Source organism: Lissotriton vulgaris, chromosome 3_1 (genome assembly GCF_964263255.1).
Source record: "Lissotriton vulgaris chromosome 3_1, aLisVul1.2, whole genome shotgun sequence".
Taxonomy (NCBI): domain Eukaryota; kingdom Metazoa; phylum Chordata; class Amphibia; order Caudata; family Salamandridae; genus Lissotriton; species Lissotriton vulgaris.
In genome coordinates this window covers 2,086,591,925-2,086,606,508 of record NC_141689.1, presented here as the reverse complement: position 1 = coordinate 2,086,606,508, position 14,584 = coordinate 2,086,591,925, and the positions used below count along the sequence as shown (strand labels likewise).

Below are 14,584 nucleotides of genomic sequence, written 5' to 3'. Positions count from 1 at the left end.
TTGACTTATATGTGAGATGGTTATGGTACACATTTGTATTCCACCTTTCACCACTACAAAATGGCGCCCGTATATTGGGTTTGGTATGCGACTTTCTATGTGAGTCCACCATTGATGTCTAGCTTTTTTGTTTAGGCGCGAAATTCAAATGTGCACTCACTTTGTATATATATGTGACCTCCACTTCACTCGCTCATCAGTGAGCAAGGACGTAAGTCCGAAACGCGTCTGATGACTGGCACCACCATCACCATTTGTTGGAAATAAATTTTTCGAAATGAAGTCTGGCTTGCGGTGATTATTTAAGGAGTCTGTGAACCTGTATGCTGGCTGACGGCTGCCGCCGGCAACGCGTTGGATTTCATATATATATATACTAGCAGCCCACCCCGACGTTGTCCGGGGGCAATCAGGCTTACAGCGTAGCGCTCCTCCCTGCGCTCCAAAGTTTAACTTTCCTCCCCGTGCTCCACAATCCAAGGGCCCCTAAGCATCTCCTCAGCCCACCACCGGCGTCCGGTGGCAATGAGGCTTACAGCCCTCTCCAGTCACCGCTGTTCACCTCTCCTCCCCGTTATCCTGTCCACCGCTCCAGTTTACCGCTCCTCCCAGCCCTCTTTAGTCTGCAAAGGCAATGAGGCTTACAGTCCGACAAACTTTACCGGGGACAATCAGGCTTACAGCGTAGCGCTCCTCCCTGCGCTCCAAAGTTTAACTTTCCTCCCGCGCTCCACAATCCAAGGGCCCCTAAGCACCTCCTCAGCCCACGGAGGGCATCCGGTGGCAATGAGGCTTACAGCCCGCTCCAGTCACTGCTGTTCACCTCTCCTCCCCGCTATCCTGTCCACCGCTCCAGTTTACAGCTCCTCCCAGCCCGCTCCAGTTTGCAAAGGCAATGAGGCTTACAGTCCGACAAACTTTACCGGTCCTCTCCCAAAGTTTACCGCTCCTCCGTTTGACGTACCTCAGCCCATTCCAGTCACCGCTGTTCACCGCTCCTCCCCGCTATCCCCCATTTTACCGCTCCTCCCAGCCCGCTTCAGTCTGCAAAACTTCACGCTGTTCACCACTCCTCCTTGCGCTCCTGATGATGTCAGCATGTTAGCGCACACGGCCGGCGCTACTTCGAAGGGACTACTTATTTTTGTAAGGTATATTTTTTAAAGAAGGTATATTTTTTGGGGGTATATAGCCTATGTCACTCTGCTCAGCCTGCCAATTCCAATGATGTATTGGGTGTATGGATTGGCACTGTGGTTTCCGAGTTTACCCGCCTCAAAGGTTCCCAGTTCTTACTTTATAATAGTAGTATAGATATATGCATTTATATATACATGTATGCAGGTATGTATGTATTTGTGTGTGTATGTGTATTTATATATATATATATATATATATTACCTACTGGCGGTCGCTAGTAGGTAGTTATAGTTAGGATTTTTTTCAATGCAAAATCTCAAAATTCTATTTTGAATAACTATGGCGCCGGTTGACGAATCTGCCTGAAAATTTCCCCTGGGGGCCGAGACAAAAGGGCATCCCAAAACATATTTTCCCCATGTGAATTTCCATAGGGTGGTCGGCCTCACTTTTAGCCCGAACGGCTGAATGGATTTCAACCAAACTTGGCAAAATTATAGGTACTGGTACCCCGATGTGCCTTTGCTATGTCTCAAGATATGTGCTCCAGTGGTTTTTGAGTAATTTAGGTTAAAAAAAATATATATATCTATGGCAGCGCCCCGGTACGCGCACCGGGGAGCGCACCGGGCGCGCCACGCGACTTGCGCACGGAAAGCTGATTGGCTCTCTGGTGTCTGTAAACATTCCAAACAGTCCGGAGCGGCCGCCATCTTGTGTCTCGGTAAAATCGAGACACAAGAGGTGGCAAAAACGAAGGGGGAAATGACCATAAGGGGGCAGAGTAGACCCCCCCTGACCCCCTAGGTTTGATGTTGGGGCTATAAAAGGGCCCCACGACGCAAATTTTTTTTTTTTTCGATTTCCTCGGGGAGCACACCGGGGAGCGTACCATGGGGAAAAAAGAATGACAGACTTTTATAAAAATGAAGCCTTTTTTTATAAATTGGAGGTAGTTCTAAAAAGAACTGTTTTTTTTATTCTTTTTGTTGTTTTATATTTTTTTATTGTTTTTTTGAACATTTTTTACTTTTTTTGGCTTTTATGAACAGTTTTATATTTTTTTTGTATTATTAATAGCGAAAAACAAAAAACAGGGATTTGGAAACGGCTCAACTGAAGCAAAAAAAAAACAGGAAAAAATTAAGGCTTCTTTTGTTGTGTCGTTCCTATTTTCCCTATAGGCCCTGCGCATTGGAATAACATAAACAGCAGTGTAGATGTAGGAGTGCGGTCTTCTAGGTCTCTACTGACTATGTTAGACTTAATTGGGTTTGTACCAGCTAGCTCAGAGGTCACTGGAAACTTTCTTGACTGAATAGGAAGTGATCAGCTTCCCTGGCTCAGACAAGAAGGGATTCAGTTTTCCAACAACCACATTAACATGACAACTTTGCTCCTCAGAATAAGAGTCAATCTCTAGAGTCGTGTGAAACAATAGACAGCTATTTCACTCAGTCAGTTGTGCAGAATTACTTTCACCAGGATGCAGAGAATAGAGAGACGGGAGTTTTCAATAAAAGATATTATTTATTGAACAGTCTTCCTTCTCATGCAAGAGAAATTAATTGCCACAATTGCAAGACTTGTTATTATAAAAAGTGCGTACAGTAAAAGGAGTATTGCGAAATAATACTGTAAAAGCATTGATATGGTTTCTTAGCAATACAATAGTTAAAATGAATAAAATATATACATTCATATATACATTTGGCTAACGTCCTCAACTGGTGCTTCTAACTACGCCTACCCCGGTGTACCTGACCTAAGCCTAATACTTGGGAGGGAGTAGGTGAGTAGCAGTTTAAGTTAAGTTGGTTTTGCCAAGGGTTTGCTTCAATAATTCTCTCTAAGGGGTTAGTCAACACCGTACCTCTGGAATAGAATGTTGGAGGTCTGGTATCTCCTCTCAGGACTCGATATTCCAGATACCCGCGAGGGTAGGCTGGAAACGCCGGGGCTGGATTTTCTCGGCAGGAGAAAAGACAGCGTCTTTCTCAGCGCGTCAAGGAGGAGGAGGGGCAGTGTCAGTGGGCTTCTCGCATCTGCTGGGCTCTGCAAGGGACAGCTGTTCTGCTCCTGTATTCACCATCGCATTTGCTTAAGGCAACGTTGGTATTATTTATTCCAGCAAGGTGCCTTGTTTGACGTAGGTTTTTGGACATAAGACGTCAATAAAGATGTCACTAAGAACTGGTCGTTCTTACAGTGCTTGCAAGAGTTCTATTACTAATCAAAACAAAGCGAGCGGGGCTTTCCCAGGTTGCTGGGGGTTTTATCTGTTGAAAGAACTCTGAGTGTTATCTAGGAATCTAAGGAAGTGGCTTCTGCTGTGTCATGTACTGTATGAGCTGCAGAGACGAGTTACTGAAATATGGCTCTGATCGTTTATGCCATTATAGGGATATGTATTGATTATAGCCGTATAGGGGCATAAGGTCACAATATTGATCGGGGTCCTAGATAGAACACAACACTTTGTGCATTTGTAGTTATCACCAGCAAGCATGATGAGTGTAATGCTCTGCTCACCATAAGTGATTAATTTCCCACAATGTACACAAACAATTTTGTATCCCCCAAACTTTGGTTGGATACTTGAAATCAACTGACTTGCTTCTGGACCCGATGAAGTGGGTTCTTTGGTTGTTGAGGTTGTGCCAGATGATTGGGGTAGGTTTTTGCAGAGTTCTCTCATCTCTGCTGCTGAAAAGTTATTAGGGTGCAAACGCTGCATATGCCGAATCATTGTATGATTCCCAAAGGAATATTATTTTGTAGGGTAGCCCCTGGATAGCACAGCACCACAGATGAGACAGGTCACCTTTGCAGCGTTTACTTTTTTTAAACCAGTTGGGATTTTAAAAAACTCCCATAGGAAGTGCTCCTTAGGTTTGTATGGTGGAGTGTTTTCTTGCAGGAACTGCCTTGTGCCTTCCTCCTCTTCCTCCTCCTCCTCCTTTTCTTCCTGACCACCAATGAGATGTTCTGTTGGTTCTTGAGGTGGTGGTGGTGGTGGTGGGGCAGATGTTCCAGCTGCTGCTGCTACTGTAGCCATTTCTGAGTAGAAATAGGTAGTAATAGCTCTGGAAACAGGTCTTCCTCACTCAAAGTACAAAGTGAGAATGAGGAAAAAAGGTGGGGGCTTTCATCATTTGGAAAAAAAAACTGTTCTGAACCAATGAAAAGTGTTATTTTCAGGTCAAAAGACCAGGGGTTTCACCATTATGAAACCAAAACTGTTATGAACCAATGAAAAGTGTTATTTTCAGGTCACATGACCCGAAGCGCTTACGCTACGTGCCCCGGGGCGCTTACGTAGCGCGTTCGTATGCGCGTGGGTGCTTCCAGGTGCGCTTATGCCGTGCGTATCACGCGGACGCGGCTACGTGATACATCATGATGATGTTTTCATTGGCGCCAATAGCGCTAACAGGACGCTCACCGCTAAGCGCCCCGGGGCGCGCGGCAAAATTGCGCTGACTGGGGCTCTCCCCGGTACGCGCCCTGGGAGCGCACCAGTGCAAAAAAAAAAAAAAAAAATAATAATAATAATAATAAAATAGTATTATATAAATATACAATATAGGATTCATTATAAAACATATTACATTTCATAGGTTTGAGGTCCTATATATAGTTAGGAATTAGCATTTAAAAAACCTATTAAATTCACTGAAAAAAACATAGGTTTCACACCAGTTATAGTTAGCTGGAAATTTTACGGACATAAAACCATTGAAATTCCCACGTTATAGTTAGTTGGACTCACTATAACTTGCGCGCCTGCAATGCACTGCTGATGACGTCACATATTACATCACTCATGACATGGTCAGTGACATCACTCATGACATCACTGATGATAAATGCTAATTCCTAACTATAACTGGTGTTAAACCTATGGTTTTTTCAGTGAATATATATATATATATATATATATATATATATATATATATATATATATATATATATAGATATAGTTAGGATTTTTTTCAATGTTAAATCTCAAAATTCTATTTGGAATAAATTTGGCGCCGGTTGACGAATCTGCTTGAACATTTCCTCAAAATGGCCTCCTTGAGCTCTGGTCCTTCCCTGAAAGTTTGGGGGGGATGCGTCAAGCGGGGGCTGAGATAAAAGGGGGGTCCCAAAACGTGTTTTCCCCATGTTAATTTCCATAGGGCGGCTGCTACATATACTCACTCATCATATGTAGTGATACACCTATACATCCTGTTACACACCGACAGTCATCCAAAAGTTACTCACACACATAGTCACACATGCAAATAAACTATTGAACATACATGTATTTGCATATACAGCTATACACACACTACCACCTTACTTCTAAGGAAACTTACACATACTTACTCTCTTAAACAATCACTTATAGAAACACATACTTATTTAAACAGGAACTCCTACAATCTCTCACTCTCACATATACTCACTTATATACATCAATACTCACATATACTAGATTAAAACATATGTAGTTACTGATAAAGACACTAGTGAGACAGTCATTCACTCACTAACACACACATATACACAACTTTCCACCCATACAGTCCTGCACATATGCTGTGTTCAAAACACATACAAACAGTGAGTCAGTCATTGATGCATTTTTTTTGCTAAGTAATACCCCCACCAAACCATACAGACACTCATATTGATACTCAAAAAAACATCTAATAACCCATATACACACACATGTAGCTACTCACCAACCCATGCAGCCACTTATACACAAAGTGAAACACTGATACATATATTTAAATATTTAAACATTACTCGCTAATATATGAATTCACTAAGATACACTTAATAAGCCAGTTAACCAATCATTTAAAAAAAAAACATCCATTTAGACACTTATTTAAAAATGTATTCTTCCATCGACCTTTATAAATACATATATAAAACATATTTATTTTTCAGAAAGACACACATTCACTGGATGGTGTCATCAGTGATGTCATGAGGGATGTCACTGACCATGTCACGAGTGATGTAATATGTGATGTCATCAGCAGTGCATTACACGCGCAAGTTATAGTGAGTCCAACTAACTATAACGTGGGAATTTCAATGGTTTTATGTCAGTAAAATTTCCAGGTAACTATAACTGGTGTGAAACCTATGGTTTTTTCAGTGAATTTGATAGGTTTTTTAAATGCTAATTCCTAACTATAACTGGTGTGAAACCTATGGTTTTTTCACTGAATTTCATAGTTTTTTTTAATGCTAATTCCTAACTATACCTGTTGTGAAACCTATGGTTTTTTCAGTGAATTTAAAAGGGTTTTTTAATGCTAATTCCTAACTAAAAGTCTCACTTTATAAGTAAGACTGTTAGCGCTCAAGATGTTCTTTAGAACACTCTGGTACATACTATCATTGGGCTATAGTTATGCTACATATGGCTGATATTTAGGCTACATTTGTATTTTTTTGTCTCTGGTGGCCATCTTTGGGCTACATTGGGCTACATTGGGCTACATTTGGGCTACATTTGGGCTCTAACATATATATAGCCCAATATATATATTTTAAAAGTTAATTTGGAGCATATATCTTGAGACAAACGCACATCAGGCTACCAGTCCTTACAATTTTTCATATTTTTATTTTTTTGTATTTTTTCTTGTATTTTTTTTTTTTGCCCTGGAGCGCTCCCGGTGCGCGCCCCGGTGAATGCCCCGGAAAGCGTACTGTTTTGAAGCGCCCCGGTGCGCGAACCAGAAAGCGTCCAGTTAGCGCCAATGTTGCGATCGAAAACAACGTCGCGTAAGCGTGACGTATCGCGTAGCCGCGCGATGTGTCTTATGACACGCTCCGTAAACGCACCCGGAAGCGCTCCGTAAACGCACCCGGAAGCGCTCCGCGGCAGGGCCCGGAGCGCGTAACGTAGCGCGCCGGAGCGTGTAGCGTAAGCGCGTCGGTCATGTGACCTGAAAATAACACTTTTCATTGGTTCATAACAGTTTTGGTTTCATAATGATGAAACCCCTGGTCATGTGACCTGAAAATAACACTGTTCATTGGTTCAGGATCTTTTGTTTTTTCCAAATGATGAAACCCCCCACCTTTTTTTTCCTTATTCTACCTTTCTGCTTTGAGAGAGATAGACCTGCATTTATATCAGAAGAAAATGGCTACATTAGCTGCAGCTGCTGGATCTTCTGGACCACCACCACCACAAGGACCTCCACAACTTCACAGTGGTGGAGATCAAGAACAGGAGGAGGATGAGGAAGAGGAGGAGAGTAGATTCGTCCGAGAGGACAATATTCCCTACAAACCAAAAGAGCACATCATCTGGCAATTTTTTCAATCCCCAACGACAAAAAAAAGTCAATACACCTAAGGCAACCTGCTTAATCTGTCATCAGAAGCTGTCAAGGGGGAATCCCAACAAAAAATACTCCTTCGGCAACCACACGATGATCAGGCATATGCTTAGAAAGCATCCAAATAACTATGCTAGGGCAGAGGTCAGGGAACTGGCCAGAAACCCTGTCCAATCTTCTGCCAGCACCTCCCTAACTAATGTTTCCACCCCATCGGGACCAGAAGTTAGGGAGATATGCTCCACCATACAAACCAAATTTTCGAATTTTAAAATTGTTTGTATTTTTTGTGGACAAACAATATGCTATGGAGAGCAATGCATCACACTTATAAATCGTGCTTGGGATAACCACAAGTGCCCAAGGAAACATTAAGTTGTTCCGCTTTTTTTTTTGATCCTGTCGAGCCCTTCAGAATTCCCTGTTTTTTGTTTCTCCCCTTAAAAAATAAAAAAAATAAAAAACAATTCTGAAAAGCCAAAAAAAGAAAAAAATGTTCCAAAAATCAAAAAAATATATAAAACAACAAAAAGAAAAAAAAACAGTTTTTTTCAGAACTACCTCCCATTTATATAAAATGACTTACATTTTTTAACTCTGCCATTCTCTTTTTTCCCTGGTGCGCTCCCCGGTGCGCTCCCCGGTGCACGTACCGGGCGCCCCCCCCCCCACGGAAATCGAAAAAAATAACATAATTTTGCCCAGCGGGACCCTTTTATAGCCCCCACATCAAACCTAGGGGGTCAGGGGGGGTCTACCCTGCCCCCTTATGGTCAATTCCCCCTTTGTTTTGGCCCCCTCTTGTGTCTCGATCCTACCGAGACACAAGATGGCGGCCGCTCCGGACTGTTTAGAATGTTTACAGACACCCAAGAACCAATCAGCTTTCAGTGCGCAAATCGCGTGGCGCGCCCGGTGCGCTCCCCGGAGCGCGTACCGGGGCGCGCTTATAGATATATATATTTTTTTGAACCTAAATTACTCAAAATCCACTAGAGCACATATCTTGAGACATAGCAAAGGCACATCGGGCTACCAGTCCCTACAATTTTGCCAAGTTTGGTGGAATTCCATTCAGTCGTTCGGGCTAAAAGTGAGGTCGACCGCCCTATGGAAATTAACATGGGGAAAACGCGTTTTGGGACCCCCCTTTTATCTCGGCCCCCGCTTAACGCATCCCCCCCAAAACTTTCTGGGAAGGACCGGAGCTTGACGAGGCCATTTTGAGGAAATTTTCAGGCAGATTCGTCAACTGGCACCAAAGTTATTCCAAATAGAATTTTGAGATTTAACATTGAAAAACATCCTAACTATAACTACCTACTGGCGACCGCAAGTAGGTAATATATATATATATATATATATATATATATATATATATATATATATATATATATATATATATATATATATATATATATATATATATATATATATATATATATATATATTCCAAATCCTGTTGTAGACGCCACGTCTTGAATCACGCGATGTAGTCAAACAGGACACAGACCCAAATTTCGTGCTGGTTATTTCTTTATTTGCCCAAGTGTCTTACATAGAAGCAATTATTTGGATTTTCATGGACAGTTAGAGCAATGTTTTTCAATGTTCTTGTTTTTAAAGTCTTTGGTGACTGGCATTCTCTGCTTTAAATGTGTTGCAATACATACTCTCTGGTGAGTGATTTCCACAGTGCTCAGGGAATTCTTCAATTTTTGTGTTACCTCTGTGTTTTGCCATTAAAGCTGAGAATGAAGGTCACCAAAGACTTTAAAAACAAGAACATTGAAAAACATTGCTCTAACTGTCCATGAAAATCCAAATACTTGCTTCCATGTAATTTTATTGTAAATTGAGCACTTTAACACTTTTCACGTGAAAAACTACGTTACCCACAATGCAATTGCATTTCACTATTATGTATTTTTCACTGTACACTAAAAATGAAAGTAGGCTCGTGTTAGAGCTCAACACCTGTGATCAGGCCTTCGGCTGAAGGCGAAACGCGTTGGGTTAAGACGAGTATGCTGAAAATAAAGCAGTTGGTCTAAAACTGAATATTGCCTGAGTGAGTGCCTCCTTACCGGTTCCCAGCCGGTTTCTGTGTGCATTTCTACGACTGGTTCTGTCGTTCTGAGGAGGGTACCATGCTATAAAAAAAAGAGCGCCAGCGTTATACACAGGACCACGCCCCGAAATATGTATGTATATATATATATATATATATATATATATATATATATATATATATGCCAAACACTTCACAGTATTCACCGCACAAACGCATTCCAACCAGGACACGGACCACACGGCAAGATTTCCACGTTTCAAAGTGCTTTTATTTGCTTTTATTTTCCCATCCAAACAGACATGACGCGTTTCGTACGGTTATATATATAGACAAATATATTCTTAGTAACACACTCACCTAACAAAATTTAGAACAATAGCACATTATTAATTTAGTTTGTACATAGTTCATCCCGCCAACACAAAAGTGACAGACGTAACGCTAGACAGAAAAAAAGGATGAATATTCCAGGTGTATCACATTAGTCTCTCCTGTCAGAACATTTGAGAAATCTAAAAGCCACAAATAAAAAAAGCACATTTTGTGAATTAGTTCAAATTGCCTAATATGTTCACAACTGATTTATTATGCAGCATGCAAGCTTGTACACATGTCAAGTCCTTCTGGATTTTCTAATTTCTGAATGAGTAATATAATTCTGTGTTCTAGCAGCATCCACACAATATAAACACCAGCTGCCAAGAAACAGAATCTTTAAATATTTTATATCAAGATGTCAAAGAAAGAAAATTAATAAAATTAGCTGATGAATATGTAATGAATGTGTGGATATGTGAGGACTTGCTGTTGCTTTCAGAGAGAACATCAAATGTGTAGTTTTGGTAGCTGATACTATCCTAAGGATATCTGAGTAATTGAGATGCCTTTTCTGTAGATTGGGACAAGGAGCCTTCCAGAGGAAGCTTGAAGAACTAAATGATACCATGAGAAGACAACAATTTGCATATGTTTTAGACATCAATTGATATTGGACATCTGGCTCAAATTGCAAAGTTTGAAGGCAGTTAGAATGATCATGTAAAAATCTACACATTGGATCAATGAAAACGATTGACAATTTATATGTTGGGTGGGGTACAGCATATTTCTGCATGGGACCTGAACTTCCCGTTCTTCTGCTGCTGGTTGTGCAAAATAGGAATGTATCTGAAACAACAGCAACAAGGTGATGTGTGGAATGCTTGAATTAGTCTCAGCCACTGGCAATCACTCAGGCCTTATTCCTGTCCATTTATTTTCACCCATCATGCCACGCTAGATATAGGCCAGATATGTGCAAATCTGTCCTGACTCTGCTCCTCATGGAAATAATCCATCCTGAACTGCCAGGTGAGTCCCCCTCCAGAAGTGACTACAAGGAACTCCAGACAAGTTTCGACCAACTTAGGGCCCCATTATGATTGCCACCGCCGGCCGGGCGGATGTGATCTGCCTGCGGCGGTGGTGATCCGTTCACCATCGAAAGCCCATTTACCCACTGCCACATTAGCGTGGCGGTGGGTACAGCAGCGAATGGAAAGATCGTCCACCGATTTTCTGCCAGCCGGATTGCCGGGTGGAAAAAGCACACAATATGGTGAGGCACCACCATCCATATTATGATATCTGCATGCTTATGCCTTTCCATGGCTGAGACTCCGCCATGGAAAGGCATACAGTAAATGACTATGGGGGCTCATTGCAGGCCCCCAGAGGTGGGGGAGTGGGTGGCTGCACTTGGGGGTACCCATTGTACCCCCTACATTGGCATGCACAAGGTGGAAGGCACGCATGGCAATGCACAACATGCACATTTTACATTGCGTAGGGTGCTGCTTACAGCACCGCCCGCCGCAATGTACATCAACTTCAACAACAAAAAGGTGATAGATAGAATACTTGATTAATCTCAGCCACTGGCAATCACTCGGGCCACATTCGAGTTCATTGTTTTTCAACCACCATACTACTCTAGACAAAGGCCTGCTTTATGCAGTTCAATACTGACTGTTTTCCTCATGGGAACAGTCTGTCCTGTACTGCCAGTTGTGGCCCCTCCAGAAGGGACGACAAACCCAGACCCATTTCAACCTACTAAGGTCACAATAGTGAGGTATAGCTTGAGTCCTAAGGCACAGCGAGCACAGTACCCATGCCTGGGCATACTAATCGCACTTAGGGCGTCAACTGCAACAACAAAAATGTGATCAATGGAATGCTTGAATTAAGCCTACTGGCAATTGATCTGGGTCACATGCCAGTCCACTGTTTTTCATTGCAGGCCTCCGGAGGTGAAAAGTGGGTGGCTGCACTTGGTGGTACCCCTTGTACCCCCCTACATTGGCATGCATAAGGTGGAAGGCACGCATGGCAATGCACAACATGCACATTTTATATTGTGTAGGGTGCTGTTTACAGCACCGCCCGCCGCAATGTACATCAACTGCAACAACAACAAAGTGATGGATAGAATACTTGATAAATCTCAGCCACTGGCAATCACTCGGGCCACATTCGAGTTCATTGTTTTTCAACCACCATACTACTCTAGACAAAGGCCTGCTTTATGCAGATCAATACTGACTGTGTTCCTCATGGGAACAGTCTGTGCTGTACTGACAGTTGTGGCCTATCCAGAAGGGATTACAAACCCAGACCCATTTCAACCTATTAAGGTCACAATAGTGAGGTATAGCTTGAGTCCTAAGGCACAGCGAGCACAGGACCCATGCCTGGGCGTACTCATCGCACTTAGGGCATCAACTGCAACAACACCAATGTGATCAATAGAATGCTTGAATTAACCCTACTGGCAATTGATCTGGGTCACATGCCAGTCCACTGTTTTTCGTTCAACATGCCACTCTAGACAAATGTCCGCCTTATGCAAATCAGTACTGATTCTGCTCCCCATTTTTTATCCTGAACTGCCAGGTAAGGTTCCCTCCGGCACAGACCACAGTCAGAGTCAATCAATCCATCCATCACTTTTTTGTATACTTCAGTGCGACGCCCTAAGTGGGATGTGTATGCCCAGAAGCGTTCCTGTGCACACTGGAACTAAGCTATATCTGACTGATGAGCCCTAATAAGAGTGAACCCAGTCTTAGGTTGCTTGTGTTCTGGTTCAGGGAGGAACTAACCTGGCAATTTGGCCTGGGTTGTTTCTATTGGAGCAGGGTCAAGACTGATTTGCATATGGCTGGGTCTCAAGTGATGCGACATGGTGTGCAAAATAACAATGGACCGGTATGTGGCTCAAGGGATTACCAGTGGCTGAGGTTAGTTCAAACATTCCATCCATCACTTTTTTGTATACTTCCTGAATGAATCTGAGGCCTAGTTTCAGGGATGTAAGAGATTTCCTCTTTGTTATTTGCACTCTCATATTAACAGTAGTTCAGTCTTAGAATGTATGCAGCATCTGAAAATGTGCTGTATTGTGATATCACTGATACTTTTATAATGGTGCAGCTTTTAATCAACTCACTTTTTCTGAATCAAACATGCACTATGAAGATGAACGCAGGGAGATGAATATATATATATATATATATATATATATATATGTGTGTGTGTGTGTGTGTGTGTGAAGCAGTCAAGCAAATAGCAGAATTGTATCCTATAAAATCTCAGTTTACCTCTAAATGTAGTTTTATTTAGGAAATAATTAAACAGTCAAACTATTTTTATCAAATTCGTTAAAAAAACAGTACAATAGGAGTCAGATGAGAGGGATGAAGTAGTTCTACATTTATGTTTTTGGAAAGATTGTTTTGTAGCCTTCAGCCTACTTTTTAGATGTATGGTCTAAAAGGGTTTCCTGATAACCTTTTACCAAAATCTATTAGGCATCTCCCAGCATAGCTTTGTTACACTGTATTTGCCAGAATAAGTTTCTTTGAAAGTATTGACTGCATTTAGTCTTCCTTAAGTAATGAGATGCACAAGTGATGAAAGCCCTAATAATATGGGGCCAGATGTATCAATGTAGTTATTTGCGATTCCCTAATTGCGAATCACAAGGATTCGCAATTAGGGAATTGCAAAAGGCCATGTATTAGGGTGTATAGTACACCTTTTGCGATTCCTAGAGGCTCGAAAATTAACTACCCCATGAAAATTAATGGGGTAGGTCGCAATTTTCGACCCCCTAGGAATCGCAAAAATCACGGGGATGGCGGTCTGGTGAGATCAGCAGACCACTATATCCCTGATTGCTTTTATATAAAGCAATCTTTATTTTTGTAAAGCAGCCTGTTTTCCTTAACCCCTTCCATGCTGATGACAGAGCGGTTCCGTCATCAGCTACGGGTGAGCTGTGCTGATGACGGAACCGTTCCGTCATGACCACACCCAATTCTGAAAATGCAGCACAAGAGGAAAATATCCTTAGCAGCGATGAGGTTAAAGGAAAACGAAATGCTTTACAAAACAAAAAATGAAAAGATGTGTTTTCATTTTTAAAAAGCAGGCTGTGCCTGCTCCTAAAAAGGGTTGCACAGACATTCACAAAGGGGAAGGGGTCCCTTGGGGACCACTTCCCATTTGTGAATGGGTTACCACCTACTTGAAGTAGGTGGTAACATGCGAATGCTTTTGCGACCGCAAATGAAGTAACAAAACATTCATACATACTGATGCGATTTGGTATTAGGAATGGATGCCCTAAACATGCCCCTTCCTAATACCGAAACGCAAACCCATTTTGCCATTTGGTAACAGGTTACTGAATCGCAAAATTAGGTTTGCTGCATTGGAAAAGCAGTTTCTGCAAATCTGCTAGTTTGCAAATGCAAAAATGCTTGATACATCTGCCCCATAGAGACGTGGCTACAAATTGTGGCTTCTGTTACTACTATATTTTGTAATGTAAAAGTTGGGATTTGAGTTTTCCAACAAAGCAACAAGCGCAACTAAATCACTGATGGCAAAAGCACAAAATTAAAATATGCCTACCCACAACCTCTGAAAAGGGCTTGACCCAGCAGGAGTTCCTATGACCTGT

The 14,584-nt window shown here is 42.0% G+C and overlaps 1 protein-coding gene across 1 annotated transcript in view; it reads right to left on the bottom strand.

Annotated features, from left to right (window-relative positions):
• LOC147728838 (uncharacterized) overlaps positions 1-14,584 on the bottom strand; it is a 1,063,528-nt gene that overhangs the window by 55,770 nt on the left and 993,174 nt on the right. The window lies entirely within an intron of this gene.